The sequence below is a fragment of the Scyliorhinus canicula genome, chromosome 9 (genome assembly GCF_902713615.1).
Source record: "Scyliorhinus canicula chromosome 9, sScyCan1.1, whole genome shotgun sequence".
NCBI lineage: Eukaryota > Metazoa > Chordata > Chondrichthyes > Carcharhiniformes > Scyliorhinidae > Scyliorhinus > Scyliorhinus canicula.
In genome coordinates this window covers 126,545,000-126,567,846 of record NC_052154.1, presented here as the reverse complement: position 1 = coordinate 126,567,846, position 22,847 = coordinate 126,545,000, and the positions used below count along the sequence as shown (strand labels likewise).

The following is a 22,847-nucleotide window of genomic DNA, read 5'->3' as shown; positions in this document are numbered from 1 at the left end:
CGTGGCAAAACAATACTACTACCACTAATAACAACAGGATGACACAAAAATGTCCAAAAAAAAGTCCATGGCGGCATCAGATGCAGACGATCGGCCTGTCGGGTGCCCGTGGTGTTCTGGAGGACCTTCACAGTGAAGCCGGTGATGTCAGTCCAATGGTCGTTCTTGCCTCCGGGAGCGTTGGTCGTAGATGTGTCTCCGTACCCCGGGCCGGTGGTGTAAACGCTGTAATCGGGGAAGAGGGGGCATGTGCGCTGGGCCGTGGGGGCGCGGGGGGTGCTGGGGGGAATTGGGGTTGGGGGGGAGGTGTTTGTGTAGGGGGAGAAGGCCGCACGCCGGCGGTTGCCAGGTCCTGGCGCGAGACCGTATCCTGCCGACCGTCTGGATACTCCACGTATGCATGTTGCGGGTTGGCGTGGAGTAACTGGACTCGCTCAACCAACGGGTCGGACTTGTGCACCCACACATGCTTCCGGAGCAAGATGGGCCCGGGAGTGGCCAGCCAGGTCGGGAGAGGGGATCCTGAGGACGACTTCCTGGGGAAAACCAGAAGACGTTCATGAGGTGTTTGATTAGTGGTAGTACAGAGGAGAGACCGGATTAAATGCAGGGCGTCGGGAATGACTTCTTGCCAACGGGTAATAGGGAGATCTCTGGACCGTAGGGCCAGCAGGATGGTCTTCCAAATGGTGCCATTCTCCCGCTCGACATGACCGTTACCCCGGGGGTTATAACTGGTCATCCTGCTAGAGGCTATGCCCCTGCTGAGCAGGAACTGATGCAGTTCGTCACTCATAAAAGAGGACCCCCGGTCGCTGTGGATGTACGCGGGGTAACCGAACAGGGAGAAGATGGATAGGAGGGCCTTTATGACGGTTGTTGTGGTCATGTCGGGACAGGGAATGGCGAAAGGGAATCGAGAGTATTCGTCGATAACACTCAAGAAATAAGTGTTATGGTTGTTAGAGGGGAGGGGAGGGGACCCTTGAAGTCTATGCCTTGATCAGATGCGCTAGTTCGGGGCGGTAGAAGTGTGGTTTGCACTCGGCGCAGACGTGGCAGTCCCTAGTGACGGTCCTGACTTCCTCGATGGAGTAGGGCAGGTTGCGGGTCTTAATAAAATGGTAGAAACGGGTGACCTCTGGATGGCAGAGGTCTGTGTGGAGGGAGCGGAGGCGGTCAATCTGCGCGCTGGCGCAGGTACCGCGGGATAGGGCATCGGAAGGCTAATTGAGCTTCCCAGGACGATACAAGATATTGTAGTTGTACGTGGACAACTCGATCCGCCACCGCAAGATCTAGTCGTTCTTGATCTTGCCCCTCTGTGCATTGTCGAACATGAAAGCTACTGACCGTTGGTCTGTGAGGAGGGTAAACCTCCTGCCGGCCAGATAGTGCCTCCAGTATCGCACAGCTTCGACTATGGCCTGTGCCGCCTCCTCTTCCACCGAGGAATGGCGGATTTCGGAAGCATGGAGGGTTTGTGAAAAGAAGGCCACGTGTCTGCCCGCTTGGTTCAGGGTGGCCGGCAGAGCTACGTCAGACGCGTCGCTCTCGACCTGGAATGGGAGGGACTCGTCGATAGCACGCATCGTGGCCTTTGCGATATCCGCTTTGATAAGGCTAAAGGCCTGGCGGGCCTCCATCGACAGGGAAAAGGAGGTGGATTGGATGAGGGGACGGGCTTTGTCGGCGTAGTTTGGGACCCACTGGGCGTAGTATGAGAAGAAGCCCAGGCAGCGTTTGAGGGATTTGAGGGAGTTGGGGAGGGGAAGTTCCATTAGGGGCGCATGCGTTCGGGATCGGGGCCTATCACTCCGTTACGCACTACGTAGCCAAGGATGGCTAGATGGTCGGTGCTAAACACGCACTTATCCTTATTGTAAGTTAAATTAAGGTGTTTTGCAGTTCTGAGGAATTTTTGGAGGTTGATGTCGTGGTCCTGCTGGTCATGGCCGCAGATGGTGACGTTATCGAGATACGGGAAGGTGGCCCGTAAACCGTGCTTGTCGACCATTCGGTCCATCTCCCGTTGGAAGACCGAGACTCCATTTGTGACACCGAATGGAACCCTGAGGAAGTGGTAGAGGCGCCCATCTGCCTCAAACGCGGTGTACTTTCGGTCACTCGAGCGAATGGGGAGCTGGTGGTAGGCAGACATAAGGTCCACCGTGGAGAAGACTTTGTACTTCGTGATCCTGTTAACCAGGTCGGAAATACGGGGTAGAGGATACGCATCCAGCTGCGTAAACCTGTTGATGGTCTGACTGTAATCGATGACCATCCGGTTTTTCTACCCAGTCCGAACTACCAGCACTTGGGCTCGCCAGGGACTGTTGCTGGCCTCGATAACTCCTTCCTTAAGGAGCCTCTGGACCTCGGACCCGATAAAGGTCCGGTCCTGGGCACTATATCGTCTGCTCCGAGTGGCGACAGGTTTACAATCTGGGGTGAGATTAGCAAACAAGGAAAGGGGGTCCACTTTGAGGGACGCGAGGCTGCAAACTGTAAGAGGAGGAATAGGGCTGCCAAATTGAGAAGTCAAGCTCTGCAGGTTGCACTGCAAGTCCAGGCCCAAGAGTGCCGGAGCGCATAGACGGGGGAGAATGAGGAGCTTTAAATTTTTGAAAACCCTCCCCTGGACTGTGAGGTCAGCTATGCAGCACCCGGTGATTTGGATGGAATGCGAACCTGAGGCCAATTCAATTTTATGTTTAACTGGGTGGATGGGGAACGCGCAGCGTCTTACCGTGTCGGGGTGGACAAAACTTTCCGTGCTCCCGGAGTCCAGCAGGCACCTTGTTTTGTGTCCGTTGAGCTGCACCGTCGTTGTAGTCTTGGCGAGCGAGCGTGGTTGCGACTGGTCGAGCTTGACCAAAGCCAGTCGTGGTGAGAGTTCCAGATCCGCTACAGTGGCAGAGTAGTCACTTGCAGGGCCTTCCAAGTTGGCCCAAGATGGCGGCGCCCAGGACCCGCACGTGGAGTCGGGGTCCCAAGATGGCGGCGCTCAGGACCCGCACGTGAAGCCGGGGCCCCAAGATGGCGGTGCCCATGGCCCGCACATGGCGTCCGGGGCCCAAGATGGCGGCACCCGTGGGAGCCTCGTGGCGGCTGGGGGCAGTGTCAGCGGTGTCCGCGAGCCAGTTGGGGCAGCTGGGGGCGCGGGTCGGGAGGACCGTGGGGCCATTGTGGGAGCCAGGAGGCAGGCCGGGGAGGTTGGTGCGCGGCGGGGGGCCCGGGGGGGGGGGGGGGGGGGGCGATCCGCAGTCGCTGCGTGGGACAGCAGCGACCGACTTGGTCTGGGAGACCACCGCGTAGTGGCCTTCTTGCCGCAGCTCTTACACAGAGCGGAGCGGGCCAGGCAGCGCGGGCGGGGGTGCTTGAGAGGCCACAGAAATAGCAACGGGGCCCCGCTAGTTTATCGGAGCGACCCGCAGCGCAGGCTTGGGGGGTGGGTCGGGGTCCACGGAGGATGGGGGTGGAGCGTGCCATGAAGTCCAGGGGGTTGCTGTGCGGCCGGGGGCGTATGTGCGGGCGTTCAGGTCAGCAACCTCCAGGGAGGTTGCAAGAGTCCGTGCCTCAGCTAAGCTGACGGTGTTCTTCTCTAGCAATCATTGGCGGATAGAAGGAGACTGCATGCCAGCAACGTAAGCGTCTCTGATTAGAAGTTCCATGTGCTCCGTCGCCGAAACTTGGAGACATGCGCATGTTCTCTCTAGAGCTGCGAGGGCCTGGTAAAACCCGTCGAGGGACTCACCAGGGAACTGTTGTCTCGTCGTCAGGAGAAGCCATGTGTATACTTCGTTGACCGGCCAGAGAAAGTGTCTCCATGGCCGCATCAAAATCGCCTTCGTCTTCGATCATTGTGGAGACCGATATGCCCACGCATGAGTGGAGGATGTGAAGTTTCTGCTCCTTGGTGGGCTTGCCGGCTGCAGTCGTCAGGTAGCTATTAAAACACGCCTGCCAGTGTTTTAAAATTGCAGACGCATTTGCAGCATGCGGGCTGGTGCGGAGGCAGTCGGGCTTGATGCGAAGCTCCATTCCAAAATTCTAGCTGATTAAATTGATGTACCATCAATTCGACTCAAGACACATTTAGGATCCAAACTGTGGCTTTAATCAGCTAGTTGTTAGCCCGGTGGTCGACCGCCGGGAACTCTGGGTACTTATACCCCGCCTCGGACCAATTGGAGAGCAGTCGCATGACTAGTCCCAACCAATCGGACGAGAGGCACATGACCAGCCAGAGCCTTTGGGAAGCCAGTGCTCTGCACCAATGGCAGTGCTCATATCCATACCACCACAGTATGCAATCAATCTGACCCATTTAAAATTCACGTATCGGTAAAAAGCTCATATGTGCATGTCAATAATTTAACAATCATTTAAAAAAAGAGGAGGATGTCATGATATCAGAACTACCATCTCTGTATATAATATAATAACCAAACTGTATGTAAACATTAGTGCATGTATGTATAGATTCGTATTCTAGCATCCGACCACAGGTGGCGTGACAAACAGGAGTACGTCACTGGAAGACATCCACATGGGAGACAGGATGGATTCTCCTGGGCAGCATGGAGAGACAATCTGGACAGCAGGTACAGACTGGAGTCACAGATCGAGGAGCTCCTGCGTCAACAGTAATTTATAATAGGTAATCATAGTTGTTTTTATTTAGCCATCGTATCCAACTGTACTCATAGAAACCCTTTAGTGTTTTAGTTAATTAATAGTCAGTTTTGTTCATTTAAAAAGCCGTATGTTCTCTGATCAATCCAACTCCAAAGACCTCGGCATCCATGCATACAAAGAACATTACAAAAAGTAGCTTTAATTTCTTCATAACTGAGATTAAAATCAGGTGAGGGGTCTTGTGAGTAAATCTAATTGACCTAAGTTACATTTTCCTCAAAAATTGTACACTTCACAAATGGATTCAAGAATGTTTTGACAATTCTGACATCTAAAGGTCCTCGTGGCAGAAAGGTTGCAACTGGCCACTTGAATTCCATTCTTTTGAATAAAATACATTTTCATGGCTGTTTCATTATCGGATTGTAAACCAAAGCAAAACAGGCATTTCTTTGGATTTTCTAATTAAAGAGGCAAATATAATTCTTGATTATGAATCTGCAATCAATTTTCCACACCTTTCACAGTGGTAAAATGACACTAACCAAACTCATGAAAGGCATTTTGTGTGATTGTCATCCTGATGCACTAATCGCCTCATGGTTTTCAATCTTCTTGTGCAGTTGATCAGACCACATTCTTTCCACACCCATCCTTTGTAGTCCAGGTTGATGGGATAGCCACTCATGATTTCAATTTTACATATCCAATTGTAGCCATAACATCTCCTGGAATGGCGTCTCTTTTACCCTACATTGTTACCTCCTGGGTTCCACAAGGATCTATTCATATATATGGTTCTGCTTGGCAACAACCTCCAGTGATATGTGATCAATATTGATGGCATTCAGCTCACAACTTGACTGATCCTTCCACTTGTTCTATGCTGCCTGACGATTTATTGTACATCAAATCTTGGGTGAGCCACAATTTTATCCAACTGAACACTGGGAAGACTGGAAGCCATTGAATTCAGCCTCACCACAAGCTCTGTACCCTTGTCACTGATTCCAACCCTTGCCCCAGCCAGTGTGCCTGGCTGAACTAAAGTGTTTGGAACCTCCATGTGCTATTTGATGCCAGGATGAGCCTTCAACAGTTTGGTCTATGCATTCAACTGTGCAGTGTCCATTTTTCTGAAGTGAAGCAGCTTGCAAAGCTTCCAATGTGGCAGACAGGCAGTGTGAACATGTGTCTGTCTGGAAGTGCATCACCTGCTGTACAGGAGAAGAAGTTATACTGACAGCAGAAGTTCATACTGGCAACATAAAATGTCAATAATCTACATAAATGAAAGTCTTGTGACTTTTGCAGGACTTGCAGATGCCCCAGAACTTCACTCATTCCTTGCTGATCTCACGCAGCGTACGTGATTCTAACTGGCAGGAAGGAACCTATACTTAGCTGAAAGCAGGAGTGCTTTCCCCACCAACCACCACTGTTCTCGACCTGAACATCAATCGCCTTCTTCCCCCACAACCTACTTGCTTACCTAAGGGCTGTGGTTAGCCTTGCAGCAGTTTGATCTTTAGTGATGCTTTGCCACATAATTTGACTCTCATGTTCTGTAGCTTGTTTGCTCACTGGAAATTAGGCCAAGGCCCAATATAGGGAATATCTCTAAGCCTCCCCATTCAGGTTCAAGGAGTGAAGACTTAATAATAATCTTTACTGGTATCACAAGTAGGCTTACATTAACACTGCAATGAAGTTACTGTGAAAATCTCCATGTGGCCACATTCCGGCACCTGTTCGGGTCCACTGAGGGCGAATTCAGCATGTCCATTTCAACCTAGGAAGCCCGTCTTTTGTGGGAGGAACATCAGCTACCTTTCCCACTTTCTTAGCTCCCTTAGCTTCCAGGCTCAACTATTCCAATGTGCATTTATCTGGTTTTCCAGCATAACGATCATCCATAAATTATCTCATTCAAAACTGGGAAAGTACTTGGCAGGTTTGGCGATGAAGAGAAGAACAGAATTGATGTTTCAAGTCGATGAACCTTCCTTAGAAAATTCAAATAAGAGGTATTGGACCTGAACTCTGTGGGCGGAATTCTCCGCTCCCGGGAAAAATCGGGAGGGCCGTCGTGAACTCGGCCGAGTTTCACAACGGCCTCGGAGGCCTCTCCTCACCCCCATTCTCCCCTCCCGGCAGGGCTAGGCGCTAGCGGCGCTCCGTAAATCTCGGCCGCGGGGGCGTCGTGCCAAGAATGACGTGGCCGGCGCGCCTAATGACGTCAGCCGCGCATGCGCAGGTTGGCCGGCTCCAAACCGCGCATGTGTGGCTGACGTCATAACGCTGACGGCACGAACCCGCACATGCACGGTGGCTGTCTTTCCCCTCAGCCGCCCCGCAAGACGTGGTGGTTTGATCTTGCGGGGCGGCGGAGGGGAAATAGTGTGTCCGATTTGGACGCCGGCCCGACGATCGGTGGGCACCGATCGCGGGCCTGTCCCCTCCCAAGAACTGTCGTGGTGCTCTTTCCTTGCTAGGAACCTACAAGTCCCAAATGGGCCTCTCACTCCCGTTTCACGATGGCAGTGACCAGGTTTGTTTGCCGCCATCGTGAAACGGCCACGAACGGCAGGCCGCTCGGCCCATCCGGGTCGGAGAATCGTCGTTCGCCGTGAAAAACGGCGAGCGACGATTCTTCCAAGCAGGGAGGGGGGAGAATCGTGCCCATGTGTCTCTCTTCATTGATGTCACTAAACCTGATGAGCATTTCTAGAGTTCAGAATTAGGTGCTTCATCCAACGCTGTTACCATTATCCTGCCCTGTAACAAGCGCCGCATGCCAATCACCACTGTCCATGTTGACTTACATTAACTCCTCCACACCTCAAATTACTGTCATGTGATGAGAGAATGGGTACAAGTAATATGGAGCAAGGGCAGCACTAGTGAAGATCCTAAAAAGTCCCACTGCGGAGGGCTTAGAAAAGGACTGCAGTCAGATATGTTTTTCATGGATACTCCAGCCAGAAAACAGCAATCCAGATTGGTTCCTCCTCCTCATTTGCTCATCATATAAGCAGTGGCAAGGACTGTGCCTGGTGATGGCAGGGCGCTGCAGCATAAAACAGACCACCACAAATCTTGAAAGCTGCTCTGCTAAGTATTGCAGGGTTCTTCTGCAGCAGTCCAGGTAGCGGACATCTTGATTCAGGACGGCAGTGGTCTGCTCGATCTCAGTTCATCTACCATCATGCCTTTCATTGTGTGCATGCTGCATATTTGTGTGTACGTTGCACACCGGAGTCATCAGCCATGTGATCAGTGTATAGCTCTTAACTAGAGCTATCTAGTTGCTGTGTGGGCAACACGGTAGCATGGTGGTTAGCATAAATGCTTCACAGCTCCAGGGTCCCAGGTTCGATTCCCGGCTGGGTCACTGTCTGTGCGGAGTCTGCACGTCCTCCCCGTGTGTGCGTGGGTTTCCTCCGGGTGCTCCGGTTTCCTCCCACAGTCCAAAGATGTGCGGGTTAGGTGGATTGGCTATGCTAAATTGCCCGTAGTATCCTAAAAAGTAAAGGTTTGGGAGGGGTTGTTGGGTTACAGGTATAGGGTGGATACGTGGGTTTGAGTAGGCTGATCATTGTTCGGCACAACATTGAGGGGCGAAGGGCCTGTTCTGTGCTGTACTGTACTGTTCTATTCTATCTATCTAGAAGCCATGACTGATGCCAGGGTATTGAGCAATGGCCTGCAGAATTTGCTGTGTATGGTCGAACACCAACTGTAGCAATGAGGGAGTGGAATCCTTTTGATGATGGAACATTCAGTGCTCACCAAGTAATGTGCATGCTGTAAATGGCATTCTTCACCACGGGAAAGTCTGCAGTTCTCCCGAAGCAGCCTATTCACTTTGCCGACTGCTCTCCGAAAAGAGAGAATTAAATATAGGCAGCTCTCTCTGAATATAGAATAACAATAATCTCTCTTACACAACAGTGGAAGGCAAACTTTGAGTGTCGCAAATATCTCCATGTCCAATCTGGAAAGAGCCTGACATATAAAAGTTAATTGCCACAGTCACTTTCACAGATACTGGCAATATGGTCCTCACCCTATTCTGAGGTTGAGTTATGGCTGCAGGAGGTGGCAGATTAGAGTGAGAATGTCCAAGGAGTTCCTCACTGAAATTTGGATCAGAAGATGTTCCTCAAATACACCAGGTAGATATGGTCTCCTTCCATGAGCCTTCTCCCATCATCCTCCTTCCTCTTCTAAAAACTTGCTCTGTTCTGCTTTCCCTCTGCTCATCTCCATTTCAGGCTGTGTTACAATTATGGCCCTCATTTCTTGGACCAACTGGCTTGTGCGAAAGCCTCAAAGTTAGGATCAAGTCCTTCATACTTGCCACACCACTCCCTGATATTTGAACAATGTCAAGGAATTCTAGAAAACACCAAAGAAACAGCCAGTTGAAATTAATCAGCGACGAATCTGACATTCCTTATGGGCGCAATTCAGCCATCATCCGATCATGAGTCGCCTGATTCACTATGCTCGGAGCCATTAGGCTCATTTAAATATCTGGACGCTGTATTCTCCCAGCACCCTGGAGTCAATGGGCATGCCTTTGAGGCTTCAACCAAGTGCCATTTGGCATTGGTTTCCACAAGTGTGTGATGGTATCTCAGGAGGGGTCTCGCAGGCCATTAGAGCCCCTCGGGTGGTCGGGTACAGGGTAGGGTAGTACCCTGGCACTCCCTGGCACTCATGCACCTTGGCACTGCCAGCCTGGCACACTGCCAGCACCATCCGAGCTCAGATGGCACTGCCAGGGTGTAAGGGGCATTCCAGGTTGGCAGTGCCAAGGTTCCCAGCCAGGGGCCGGAGCCTGGGGGGGCCGTGTCCATGAAAAGGGGGGTGAGGGAAGGTTTGAGGGGACAAAAAGGTTGGGGGATGAAGGGGGTGGTCCTGAAAGATGGGGTGTAGAGATCAGGAAAGCCATTTAAAATGGCGTCCCGTTTTGTGAGGAGCTGGTCCTGCTGTCGAGCTCAACTCCCCAGTGCAGGAAAACGGCCTAAATGTGGCCTCAAAGGGGAGAAACTCCTGAGGCCCCCAAAAATGGCAAAGTGCCGTTGAATAGCTGTGTCAATCTTGGCACAGCAGCTGCCGAGTAACACCCCACCAAACCAGTCTGAAACCAGACACAGAAATCTTTTGGGTGATTCATCCCTGTAATAGCATTGTTGAGGGACCCTTCCTACTGCTGAGCACAGGTTCAGCCATGCATGTTTAATAGACAGTATTAGCTGGACCGTGGAGCTCTGAATAGTAGCGCTCGTCTCAAATCAGCACTATACGCATCATAATCTGCCTACTCTGCATATCTGCAATGCATTGCAAGCGCACCTCCACCCTTACCAATTTAGCATCCAGTGAAAATTGTCCTTGAAGTGTGAGCTGTGCCATGAATACTACTTTAGATGTTTCAGGCTACTCTTAGTGTTCCAAAAATTTTTCGCTTTACTTTTATTTCTTTTTATGATCTCAATAGAGACCAGTGATGTTTACATTTGTTTTCAAATTCGAAAGACAGTGACAGTAAAATCTTTATTATCCAACATGCGTGGGGATTGGGTGATGCAGGTTAATAGAGAGTTCCATCTACTGATGGAAAACAGTGTAAAACTTGTCAAATTAAATCACATGAAAGTATTCAGAAATTTAAAGGACAGTATTATTTTTACTTCTAAATTTCAACAGTATATTAAAATACAAAATAATACAGTATACAGGTATGGGTACCAGATAACTTTGTCGCTGCTTCCAGTTGGTAAAGTGACAATTCATATTTGGGGAATATCAGACATTCCAGTTAATAGCGTATTCTGGCTGGTAAAATGCTGGATAACACTGGATTACTGTATTTACCAAAATAATGAAGGTTTACTGTTTTACACAATTTTATTACATAAAAGTCGAAGAACCTGAATACCTAATAGTTGCCATCTATCTTAGTCATTTATGTTAAATATATTAAAAGTACAACTTCTCAACTCAAGTTTCCTACGACAGCCACATGAGTGACACCCCTAAATCAGAAATTGGAAGATTAGCCACTTGGCCTGAGTATTGTTTCAAAGATTTGTTTGAAGGTTGAGACTTTTTGTGTCCTGAGCTGATCCTTTAAACCTCCTCCAACCGTCCCACAGTTCTGGACTCTGTTCAACACAGGAATCACGAACATCTTAAGCATGGCTACCTTGGGTCACAACTCTCAATTTTAACTCTGGAGACTCTCCGTATCTCTTTTGAACTTGGCTATCCCACAAGTACAACTCACTGTGAGAGACCTTCAGGTGTCAAGGGTTTTAAACCATTTCAACCAGCACACAGAATTTCAACTGAATTTATTTGAAAGAGATGTTCTTTGCACCAGCTTATTCTACACTTAGCTGCTTGAAAACAGAACTACCCACAGGATTTACCCCAACCTATAATTAACTTCTTGTTAACCCTTTTTACTTTTGTTTGTTTCCCAGACAGCTACATCTCACAATCAGGTCACTGGGTACAGTTTTAAAAAGTATAGAAATTATCTTCCGGAGAGCCTAATTAAGGACCTGGTTCTTAAAAGTGACTAACTCCAATTAAGAATTCCAATACAGATCAAGCGCCACTTATAAATACAGTTAACAAAACAGGGTCCTTGCTCAGCTGTGTCGAGACTTTTAGAGAGAGTTTCTTTCACAACCAGATCTAGTACACGTCTTCTCAACCTAATAGCATTTGGCAAAACTGCTGTTCAAGTTAAAATCCTATAACAGACGGAAAAACTACAGACAGACATGGTTCCTTTCATTAATTCTATCATCTGCCTCCCACTATGTTCCATGACCTGCTTTGCTAGGACTAAACACCACTCCCTCATAAATTATCTATACTCCAGGGAATTTCCAGCAATTAGAACACAATTCCATTAGCCCTTTATCTGTAACCAAGTAAGTAGTTAAAATCAATAATGACCTAATTATTTTACTACTGCTTAATTACAGCTTTAGCAGACACACAGTCAGGGCACTTTAACTTAGGTTCTTTAATAATATTACTGCATGAAATGCATACCTTAGCCCAGGCTATTAAAATAATACTGCTACAGGTATAAAATATATGATATAACAATGTCTACATTCACCACAATTGCTTCGATATTTGAGGAGTTGCAAATGGAACCGAATGCTGTGCAATTATCAGTGAACATCCCCGCTTCTGATTATTGATGAAGTCGCTGAAGAAGGTTGAGTCTAGGACACTGCAATGCAGAACTCCTCCAGTGATATCATGGGCTGAGAGGATTGGCTCAGCCAGTAGATCATCTTCCCCTTGATTACCATTTGCTTCACTTTTCCCAGACCTCAGGGATGCTACATTTAGTCAAATATTGTCTTGAAGTCAAGTGCAGAGACTCTCACCTCACCTCTGAAATTCAGCTCTTTTGTCCATGCTTGGGCCAAGACTGTAATGAGATCTGGAGCTGAGAGGTCCAAGCAGAACATAAACTGAGCATTAGTGAACAGTTGAGTCAGTTTCACTTGATTGCACTGTCAAAGACCCCTACCATATCTTTTCTGATGATTGAGAGTAGGTTCACGGGTGGTAAATTCATCCTTTTTTGTGGATAGGACTTACCTGGGCAATTTGGTGGTATTGTAGGGCTTCGGTTTGATTGTTGGTTGCATGCTACATACCACACGTATTCCACTGTTTAGCATGCATGTATTCTTGTGTCGTAGCTTCACCAGATTGGCACCTAATGTTTAGGAATGCCTGGTTCTGCATTCTCTTCTTCATTGGCCATTGATCCAGGATTGATCCCCTGACTTGATGGTAGTGGTAGAATGAGGAATATACCAGGCTAAGAGGTTGCATATTGTGGTTGAATACAATTTTGCGGCTGTTGATAACCCATGGTGCCTTATGGATGCCCAGCTTTGTGCTGTCAGATATGTTCTGAACCTATCCCATTCAGTATGGTGGGAGTGTCCTACATGATAGAGGATGTCCACAGTGTGAAGATAAGGCTTAATTTCCACACATTTGTTGGTCACAAATAGTTGTATCTGTGACACACTGGTGAGTATGAGGTCAAGTATGTTTTTCCCCTCCTGTTTGTTCTTTCAAAACTTGCCGCAGGCTTGGTCTGACAGCTGTGCCCTTCAGGCCTCGGCCAAATTGGTTCCCCTTTCAGAGTACATTCTGTGAGTGCTGAATCATCAGCTGACAGAGGGTGATAGCTGGAAATTAGTAGGAGCATCATTATGTCAGCTATTGCTTCACTAGGCTGTGAGATAGCTCTCCTAATTCGGGCAGAACTTTCCAAGTTCATGAGGAGGGATTTGAAGGACCAACTGGACTGGGTATGATGTTGTCATATCGGGTGTCTTAATTGATGTGGGTGATCAATCCTTTTTTAAATCTTATCAAACACTTCCATAGAGGTTATTTCAGAGGCAATTCAGAATGCTATATAGTAATAATTATAATAATCTTTATTAGTGCCACAAGTAGGCTTATATTAACACTGCAATGAAGTTACTGTGAAAATCCCCTAGATGTCACACTCCGGCCGGCGCCTGTTCGGGTACACTGAGGGAGAATTCAGAATGTCCAATTCATCTAACAGCACATCTTTCGGGACTTTGTGGGAGGAAACACACGGGGATGCGGGGAGAACGCGCAGACTTCGCAAAGATTGACTGGACTAGATAATGACAAAAAAACTTGCTTCCCTGAAGGGTATTTATGAACCAGATGGGTTTTTACAACAACTAAGTAGTTTCAGAAACGAGCTTTTTAATTCCAGATTTCTTTAAATTTGCTTTGACAAATCAGCTGATAAATCAGCTTTGACAAAGAGTCATCCAGACTCAAAATGTTAGCCCTGTTATCTCTCCACTGATGCTGTCAGACCTGCTGAGATTGTCCAGTATTTTTCTGTTTTTATTGTCCAGTATTTGCTGTTTTTGTTTGTTTAAATTTAATTTGAATTAAAATTCCCAAGTTGGAATTTGAACTCACGTTGCCAAATCATTAATCCATGTTTCTAGATCTAGTTCAACAATTTTATCAATATGCTCTCGTTCCCAGCGCAGTAAAATTGCAGTATATAGCAGTGTAAAAGATGAGTACAGTGTGCAATGGACATAATTGCAGTGCATGTATAGTGTTTAATAGACATTAAAAGTATAACATTGTTGAACAGACAAGTACAGTAGAGTATTTTTTGAATGTGAATATATGAATATTTAAAATGCAATATATAATTGATATTAAGAATCAATAGAAGCTTTGGAAGAGAGGTGAATCAACATTTTAAAAATAAAAATGTAAAAGGTGAAGTCATGGGTCTAAATGGATAGCTCTTTCAGATTGGTACTGTGTGATGGGGTCAACAGCCTCCTTCTATGATGTAATATTCAATGCAATGGTAATTCAACTGGTTTCTGCATGGAAACCGAGCACTCTTAGGGAGTGGGAGAGATAATTATTTTCACTATCTCACTGCGGTGGGGACAAGGTTAAGTCTCCTGCTGGAGTTGTAATGGGAGGCCAGTGAAACATCTGCAGAATTTCAACGCTTATGATTCTATGTTCTTTATGGACAATCATCAACCAAATGTATCCTCACCTCTTCAGGAAAATTTTAAATTGAAAACTCATTGCCAATGAATACCCAACCAATAGAACTATCTTTTCCCTATTCACTCAATCAAAATTTTGTTTCCTATCTCTCTCTATCTTTGTTTTTGTTTCCTACCACAGTTTGACTCTATCACTGGGGCCCTGTCCTCGATATAGGATTCGGGATGGGCTGGCTAGATGGATACAGAACTGGGTGGCATGGTGGTTAGCATTGCTGCCTCACAGTGACAGGGACCCAACCTCAATTCCGGCCTGGGGTTATTGTCTGTGTGGAGTTTGTACGTTCTCCCCTGTGTCTGCGTGGGTTTCCTGCAGGTGCTCCGTTTTCCTCCCAAAGTTCAAAGATGTGTGGGTTAGGTGGATTGGCCACGCTAAATTGCTCCTTAGTGTCCAGGGATGGGCAGATTAGTTTATGGGGTTACGGGGTAGGTAGGGATGAACACTTGTGGATGGGCAACGGGGTAGGTAGGGATGGACACTTGTGGATGGGCAGAGTGCTCATTTGAGGGGTTGGTGCAGAATCGATGGGCTAATTGGCCTCCTTCTGCACTGTAAGGATTCTGTGGAAATTTTATGGCTTAGTTATAGAAGACAGACAGTAGTGGTGGAAGGGTGTTTTTCTGAATGGAGGTCTACAGCTAGTGGTGTTCCGCAGGGATCAGTGCTGGGAAATCTGTTATTTGTACCATGTATAAATGATCTGGAGGAAAATGTGGATTGGCTGATTAGTAAGTCTGCGGATGGCACAAAGATTGGCGGAGTTGCTGATAGGGTTGAGGATTGTCAGAGGATACAGCAGGATATAGATAGATTGGAGACTTGGGCAAAGAAATGGCAGATGGAGTTTAATCTGGACAAATGTGAGGTGATTCATTTTGGATGATCAAATCTAGGTACTGTAAATGGCCAGAACCCTTAGGAACATTAACATACAGAAGGATATGGGCGTGCAGGTACACACTTCCCAAAAAGTGGCAACACAGTGATTAAGAAGGGGCATTGAGTACAAGAGTTGGCAAATCACGTTGCAGCTATATAAAACCTCGGTTAGGCCACATTTGGAGTATTACGTGTAGTTCTGGTCACCACATTATCAGAAGGATGTGGAAGCTTTGGAGAGAGTGTAAAGAAGGTTCAACAGGATGTTGCCTGGTCTCGAGGGTGTTGGCTATGAGGGGAGGTTGAATAAACTAGGATTGTTTTCACTGGAAAGACCAGAGGCTGAGGGGAGGCCTGATAGAGGTCTACAAAATTATGAGAGGCAAAGACAGGATGGATAATCAGAGGCTTTTTCCAAGGCTGGAAGTATCAATTACAAGGGGCCACAGGTTCAAGGTGAGGGTGGGGAAAGTTTAAGGGAGATGTGCGGGGTAAGTTTTTTTTATGCAGAGAGTGGTTGGTGCCTGGAACATGCTGCCAGAGGATGTGATAGAAGCAGGCACATTAGCAACATTTAAGAGGCATGTGGATAGGTGTATAAATAGGGAGGAAATAGAGGGTTACGGATTGAGCACGGGCAAGTAAGATTCGCCTCCTCTTTCGTTCATGGATAAGTCAGTCCGGTTTCTCACAAAATTAATTGGAAAATATCTTTCACCTGTGTCTCTCAATGTCCTTGAGACACCAACGAGTGGAAGAAAAAGCTTCAAGATAAAAGTGACTTCAGATTTACAAAATTAAAAGTCATTTCAACATAGGCCTTTAAAAATAATTTTGACCAATGCTTCAAAGATTCTCCGACGGCTATAATTTCTCTGCTAATCAGTTAAACGGATCACATTCTTAAGGGAATCCTTGTCTGGATTTAGCCCCTCACTTAGTTTCAGTAGTTCTAATTCTCAGCTGAGACCCCCTTGATTCGTTCAGGAAAGTGTCAGTCACTTAACAGGCGATTGGTTAATTAGACATTAATCAACTACAAATTAATTAATTAACTTTCCCACGACTTTTGTCCCACGACTCTTGTCCCACGTTCAAACTGCCTACGTCACGTCTGGTCTCGGTTACGAGATTGTTTCAAGCTTGTCGAATGTACCCTCATATCAGTACTTGCAGTACATTATTCATAACATTTGAGACAGTCATTTTTTTTTAACTATTTTTTTTTCTTATAAATTTAGATTACCCAATAATTTTTTCCAATTAAGGGGCAATTTAACGTGGCCAATCCACCTACTGTGCACATTTTTGGGTTGTGGGGGCGAAACCCACGCAGACAAGGGGGGAATGTGCAAACTCCACACGGACAGTGACCCAGAGCCGGGATCGAACCTGGGACCTCAGCGCCGTGAGGCGGTTGTGCTAACCACTAGGCCACCGTGCTGCCCCATTTGAGACAGTCATGGACAGTATTCAAACGATTATAACTTATATTTCTACAAATTCAATAATTTTTGACTTCCGGTGGCGGCGATGATCGAGTGAGCCGCACATTCGGCGGGCTCTCACTCCGGTGGGGCTTTAGGGGCTGATTCCCCGTGATAGCGGGACTGTGGAGTGGCAGAAAGGCGGCTGCAGAAGTGCGGGGGAGCGGGCTGCACTGCATGGAACCGCGGGGGTCCAGGAAGCAGAGGAAGAGAGAGAGAAAGGGACAAAGGCAAGGAGCAGGGGAAACTGACCTGGAACCTAAGATGGCGGACACACGGACCTCGGACTCAGCAATCGCTGGATAGCATGCTGCAAGTGATGAAGAGCAGTTTTGAGTCGCCGAAGCGGGACAACTTAGAGCCACTTCAGAAGGCAGTGGTTCAGCTGAATCGGAGGCTGGACGCTAAAGATGTAAAAGTTAAGGAGCTGGGAGTGGCGGTGGAAGAGCAGACGGATGTGCAGATGATTGCGGAGGTAGAAATCGACGGGCTGAAGGAGTGGCAAAGAAGACTGCTGGACAGAGTGGAGGAGTTGGAGAATAGAGCTCGCAGGAATAATCTGAGGATCATCGGCCTCCCCGAGGTGCCTGAGTGAGCGGACGCCGCAGCGTTTGTGGCAGACCTGTTGATGCAGCTGATGGGTGCTGAAGCCTTTCCGCGTCCGCCGGAGCTGGAGGGGGCACACAGAGTGCAGGCGAGACAGGGACGGCCAGGCCCCCCCCCCCCCCCCCCCCCCCCGCCATCCAATGGTGATCAGGTTCCACAGGTTTGTGGACAAGGAGCGGGTGCTGCGGTGGGCGAAGAGCACCAGGAGCAGCATGTGGAACAACAGTGTTCTCCGTATATACCAGGACCTAAGCCAGGAGGTGGGTCGGCGGCGAGCAGCCTTTAAACAAGTTAAGGAGGTGTTGTTCAAGAAGCATGTGAAGTTTGGTCTGCTGTTCCCGGCCCGTCTTTGGGTCACGCATCAGGGTCAACACCACTACTTCTCCGAGCCCAAAGAAGCGATGGACTTTGCGAGGGATCAGGGGCTGGTCCCGAAAAGAGGTCCCCCGAGCTCGAATTAGGACCCGAGAACTATCGTATGAAAGGATGCCGAATGTGCCTGTACCGCTGTTCAACGGTTTGCAGGGTTAAAGGTGCCATGCGGGACAGTTGGGACTCTTCCCTTTGTTTTTGGTTATTGGATTTTTTTTTTGTCTTCCTCTTTTTTCTGTTTTTTACTTTTCGTGTGGATTTTTACTTTTTGTGGGGCTCGCTGAGTACACTGGAGCCGGTATTGTAACCAAGGGTGGCCGGTCAGAGAGGGGGGTTAAGGATGTGGGTTGGGGGATTTTTGTTGTATTGATGTCCATGCCTTCCTGTGCCAGTGAGTTTGCTCCAGCGGGTTGGAGAGGGGGATGGGGCGCCGGGGAGTGGGGATGAGGACGGGGAAACAATGGGAATGAGACAGGGGGGCGCCGGAGTGATGAGTGACTGGACTAGCAGATTGGCTAATCAAGGGAGTCAGGTAGGGGGGAGAATACAGCCAATGGGTGGCGGGGGTTACTTGGGGATGTTGCTGGGGGGGGGGTTGTTCTGCTGACGTGGGAGGGACTTGAAGTAGGCAATGGAAAGGAGGTCGAGGATGGAGGCAGCCAAGAGGCGGGCCAAGAATGGCACGACGCACGGGCCGGGGGCCGGCCCGAGAAAGCCTATGGCTGACCAGCGTGGTTGGGGGGGGTGGGTTGTGCCCCCAGACCAGGCTGATCACCTGGAACGTCAGGGGACTGAATGGGCCGGTTAAGAGGGCGCGGGTGTTCGCGCACTTGCGGGCTCTGAGGGCGGACGTAATTATGTTGCAGGAGACATATCTGAAAGTGTCTGACCAGACTAGGCTAAGGAAGGGCTGGATTAGCCAGGTCTTCCACTCGGACTTGGACTCGAAGTCCAGGGGGGTGGCAATCATGATCAACAAGCGAGTGCAATTTGAGGCGGAGAGCATAGCCACAGACAGTGGGGGGCAGATACCTGATGGTAAGGGGCAGACTGGAGAGGAGAAGAGTGGTGCTGGTGAATATATATGCCCCGAACTGGACTTTATTAAAAGAGTACTGGGGAAGATCCCGGACCTGGACTCTCGTAGGCTAATAATGAGGGGGACTTTAACATGGTCCTTGACCCGGGGCTGGATCGGTCGTGTCCCAGAACGGTAGACTCCCAGCAATGGCAAGGGAGCTGAAAGGGTTTATGGATCAAATGGGGGCAGTGGACCCCTGGAGAGCCAGACAGCCGACGGGAATGGGCTACTCGTTTTACTCGCACGTCCATAAAGTATATTCTAGGATAGACTTCTTTGTCCTAAGCAGGGACTGTATAGGGGAGGTAAAGAACATGGAATATTCGGCAATCACTATTTTGCACCATGCCCCGCACTGGGTAGACCTGCAGGTCGGAGGGGCGAAGCACCAACGCCCACAATGGAGGCTAGACGTGGGACTGTTGTCGGAGGAGGGGATCTGTGAGAGGCTTCGAAGGTGTATGCAAAACTACTTGCAGGTGAATGATACGGGGGAGGTCTCAGCGGCGACCCTGTGGGAGGCACTGAAGGCAGTAGTGCGGGGAGAGTTGATCTCAATTGAGGCCCACAGGGCCAAGGCGGACAGAGCAGAGATGGATAGATTGGTTAGGGAAATGGGTTGTTTAGACGAGGAACACGCAGAATCCCCGGGAGAGGATCTACTCGGGGAGAGGCAGAGACTACAGGCGGAACTGGGGGCGCTATCCACGAGTAGGGCCGTGGAACAGCTTAGGAAAGCGAGGGGTGTGGTGTACGAGCATGGGGAAAAGGCCAGTAGATTGTTCGCGCAGCAACTCAGGAAGAGGGAGGCGGCTAGGAAAATAAGTAGTGATGGATGGGGAGGGGTGCAGAGTAGAGGACCCGGCAGGATTGAATAAGGTATTCCGGGACTTCTATGGCAAGCTGTACACTTCGGAGCCCCCGGAAGAAATGTTCAAAAAAAATCCCCTGGCACCAAATCAAATTGAAGGGTCCCTGACCCAAAACTTATTCACAGCCTGTATAAACCTGATTCAGATTAAAAACAAGATCAATAGGTCCCTGACCAGAGGCTAATCACAATCGGGTCCCTGACCCTGAACACTCTACTCACAGTCAAATTTAGATTCGAGCACCGTCACTTGTTTAGTTACTTCCGTCAGGGATGAGGGGTCAAGCCAGCAATCCGAGAGAGAGACCAAGGTTAATCTTACCTTGTGCTGGCATCTGTCTCTTTACTCCGGGCCGTGGCTTCGATCACTTTTTCGCAGTCCCTCACGGAAGATCACTCAGGATATTTTTTTTTTTTCTCGCAGCGCCAAATGTTGTAGTCAATATTTTTCCCGCTTCTGGACTGTGATAGAAAGATTCAACAACGCTTGTTAAGAAAACAAAACAAGGCTTTATTTGCGAATTACAATTGCATGCAGAAATGGCTGAAACTTGGAGTCGGAGAGCAGTCAAATACAAACTGCTGGGTCCGTCCCAATTCTCAGTTTCTGGACGGGTTAACATTCCCAACAGTAGGCGGGGAGCGAGTGGATGGGCTGGGGGCCCCGATTAGAGTGGAGGAGGTATTGGGGGGGCCTAAAGGCCATGCAGTCGGGGAAAGCCACGGGGCCGGATGGATACCCAGTAGAGTTTTATAAGAAGTTCTCTGAGTTAGTGGGTCTGGTCTTGGCGAGGGTTTTTAATGAGGCAAGGGATAGAGGGACCCTGCCGCCGCCGATGTCGCAAGCCACCATATCACTGATATTGAAGCAGGGTAAGGACCCGGAAGCGTGCGGGTCCTACAGGCCAATCTCCCTGATCAATGTAGATGCCAAGCTCCTGGCAAAGGTCCTGGTGATTAGAATTGAGGACTGTGTACCGGAGGTGATTGGGGAGGACCAAACTGGGTTTGTGAAAGGCAGCAGCTGTCGGCCAATTTGAGAAGATTACTTAATGTGATAATGACGCCCCTGACGGGCAAGGAGCTGGAGGTAGTGATGGATGCCGAGAAGGCCTTCGACCGGGTGGAGTGGGGCTATCTATGGGAGGTGCTCGGACGGTTTGGGTTCGGGGAGGGACTGGTGAATTGGATCAAGCTATTGTATCAGACCTCAAAGGCCAGTGTCAGGACAAACAGAGAAGTGTCAGAGTATTTTAGACTATACCGCGGGACCAGACAGGGCTGCCCGCTCTCCCCGCTGCTGTTTGCGCTGGCCATAGAGCTGCTGGCGGTTGCGCTGAGAGCCGCAAAGGGATGGAAGGGGATGGTTAGGGGCGGGGTGGAACATAGGGCCTCTCTCTATACGAACGACCTGCTCCTGTACGTGTCGGACCCATTGGATGGAAAGTATACTGGAAACATTGAGGAAGTTTGGCCAGTTCTCAGGGTACAAATTAAATATGGCCAAGAGTGAAATGTTTGTGGTGCAGACAAGGGGCCAGGAGAACAGATTGAGAGGGCTAACATTTAGGCTGGTTGAAAATTTCCGGTACTTGGGGATCCAGGTGGCTCGAGACTGGGGCAAGCTGCACAAGTTAAATTTGACCAGGGTGGTGGAGCAAATGAAGGGAGAGTTTCGGAGACGGGAATCACTCCCGCTGTCGCTGGCAGGGAGGGTGCACACTGTAAAGATGACAATCCTCCCTAGATTCCTGTTCATTTTTCATTGCCTCCCGATCTTTATCCCGCAGTCCTTCTTCAAAAGGGTTAACAAGATGATCATGAGCTTTGTCTGGGCGGGAAAAGCCCCGTGGGTGAAACAGGCGATGCTTGAGAGGAGCTGCAGCGAGGGAGGGCTGGCATTGCTGAGTCTGGTTAACTATTACTGGGCTGCTAACATCGCTATGATAAGGAAGTGGATGGTTGGTACGGGGTCTATCTGGGAGCGGGTGGAGGCGGCTTTGTGCAGGAGCACCAGCTTGGCAGCCCTGGTCACGGCTCCTCTACCGCTGCCGCCGGCCAGGTACTCCACCAGCCCGGTAGTGGTGGCGACCCTGCGGATATGGGGCCAGTGGAGGGGGGAGGTGGGTGCGTCTATTTGGGCGCCAATCTGCGCCAACCATCGGTTTGCCCCTGGGAGTATGAATGGGGGGTTTCGAGCATGGCGGCGGGCGGGGCGGGGAGGGTGGGCAATATGTTCCTGGAGGGGAGCTTTGCGAGTTTGAAGAGCTTGGAGGAGAAATTTGGTCTGGTAAGGGGAAACAATTTCAGGTACCTACAGGTGCGGGACTTTGTCCGTAGACAGGTCCCATCCTTCCCACGCCTCCCGCCAATGGGGATCCAAGACAGAATAGTCTCTAGGGGGAAAGAGAGGAGGGTAGAGTCTCTGATATTTATAAGATTCTCATGAGGGGGGGAAGAGTCCCAGACGGAGGAACTAAAACTCAAATGGGAGGAGGAGCTAGGCGGGGAAAAGGAGGACGGGCTCTGGGCAGAAGCCCCGGGTAGGGTAAATTCGACCGCAACATGTGCCAGGCTCGGCCTGATTCAGTTTAAGGTCGTTCACCGGGCCCACATGACGGTGGCTCGGATAAGCAAATTCTTTGGGGTAGAGGACAAATGCGGTAGGTGCGCAGGAGGACCAACGAACCACATACACATGTTTTGGGCATGTCCGATGCTTAGGGGGTACTGGGAGGGATTTGCGGGGATCATGTCCCGGGTGCTAAAAACAAGGGTGGCGATGGGTCCAGGGGTGGCAATTTATGGGGTTTCGGAGGACCCGGGAGTCCAGGGTGAGAAAGAGGCCGGTGTTTTGGCCTTTGCTTCCCTGATAGCCCGGCGACGAATATTATTGGCATGGAGGGACTCAAAGCCCCCGAAGACTGAGCTGTGGCTTTCGGACATGTCGAGTTTTCTGGGTATGGAAAAAATTAAGTTCGCCTTGAGGGGATCTGTACAGGGGTTCGCCTGAAGGTGGCAAACATTCATTGACTTTTTTGCGGGAGAGTGAGTGTCAGCAGGGGGGGTGGTGGTGGCGGGGTGGGAGAGGTTAGAGTAGAGTTGGAGGGATAAATTGGCGGGTAGTGCCGATGGCGATGGGAGAGGAGCGGGCATGTGCAGTATGGTACGATTGAAGTATTGAATGTACATGGATGTTTGCACATTTTTGCCTTTTTTGCTTTCTTTTCGTTGATGTCTGTAACTGTTTACA

The 22,847-nt window shown here is 49.2% G+C and overlaps 1 protein-coding gene and 1 long non-coding RNA gene across 2 annotated transcripts in view; one reads left to right on the top strand and one right to left on the bottom strand.

Moving 5' to 3' along the window:
* The window catches only part of ptpn5 (protein tyrosine phosphatase non-receptor type 5), a 271,921-nt gene that overhangs the window by 76,655 nt on the left and 172,419 nt on the right, over nt 1–22,847 (top strand). The window lies entirely within an intron of this gene.
* The window catches only part of LOC119971665, a 42,613-nt gene continuing 31,441 nt past the window's right edge, over nt 11,676–22,847 (bottom strand). The window contains exons 3-4 of the long non-coding RNA XR_005461889.1: nt 19,917–20,056; nt 11,676–12,130 (exon numbers count right to left, since the gene is read on the bottom strand). This is a non-coding gene — a long non-coding RNA (uncharacterized LOC119971665). The remainder of the gene's footprint in view (nt 12,131–19,916; nt 20,057–22,847) is intronic.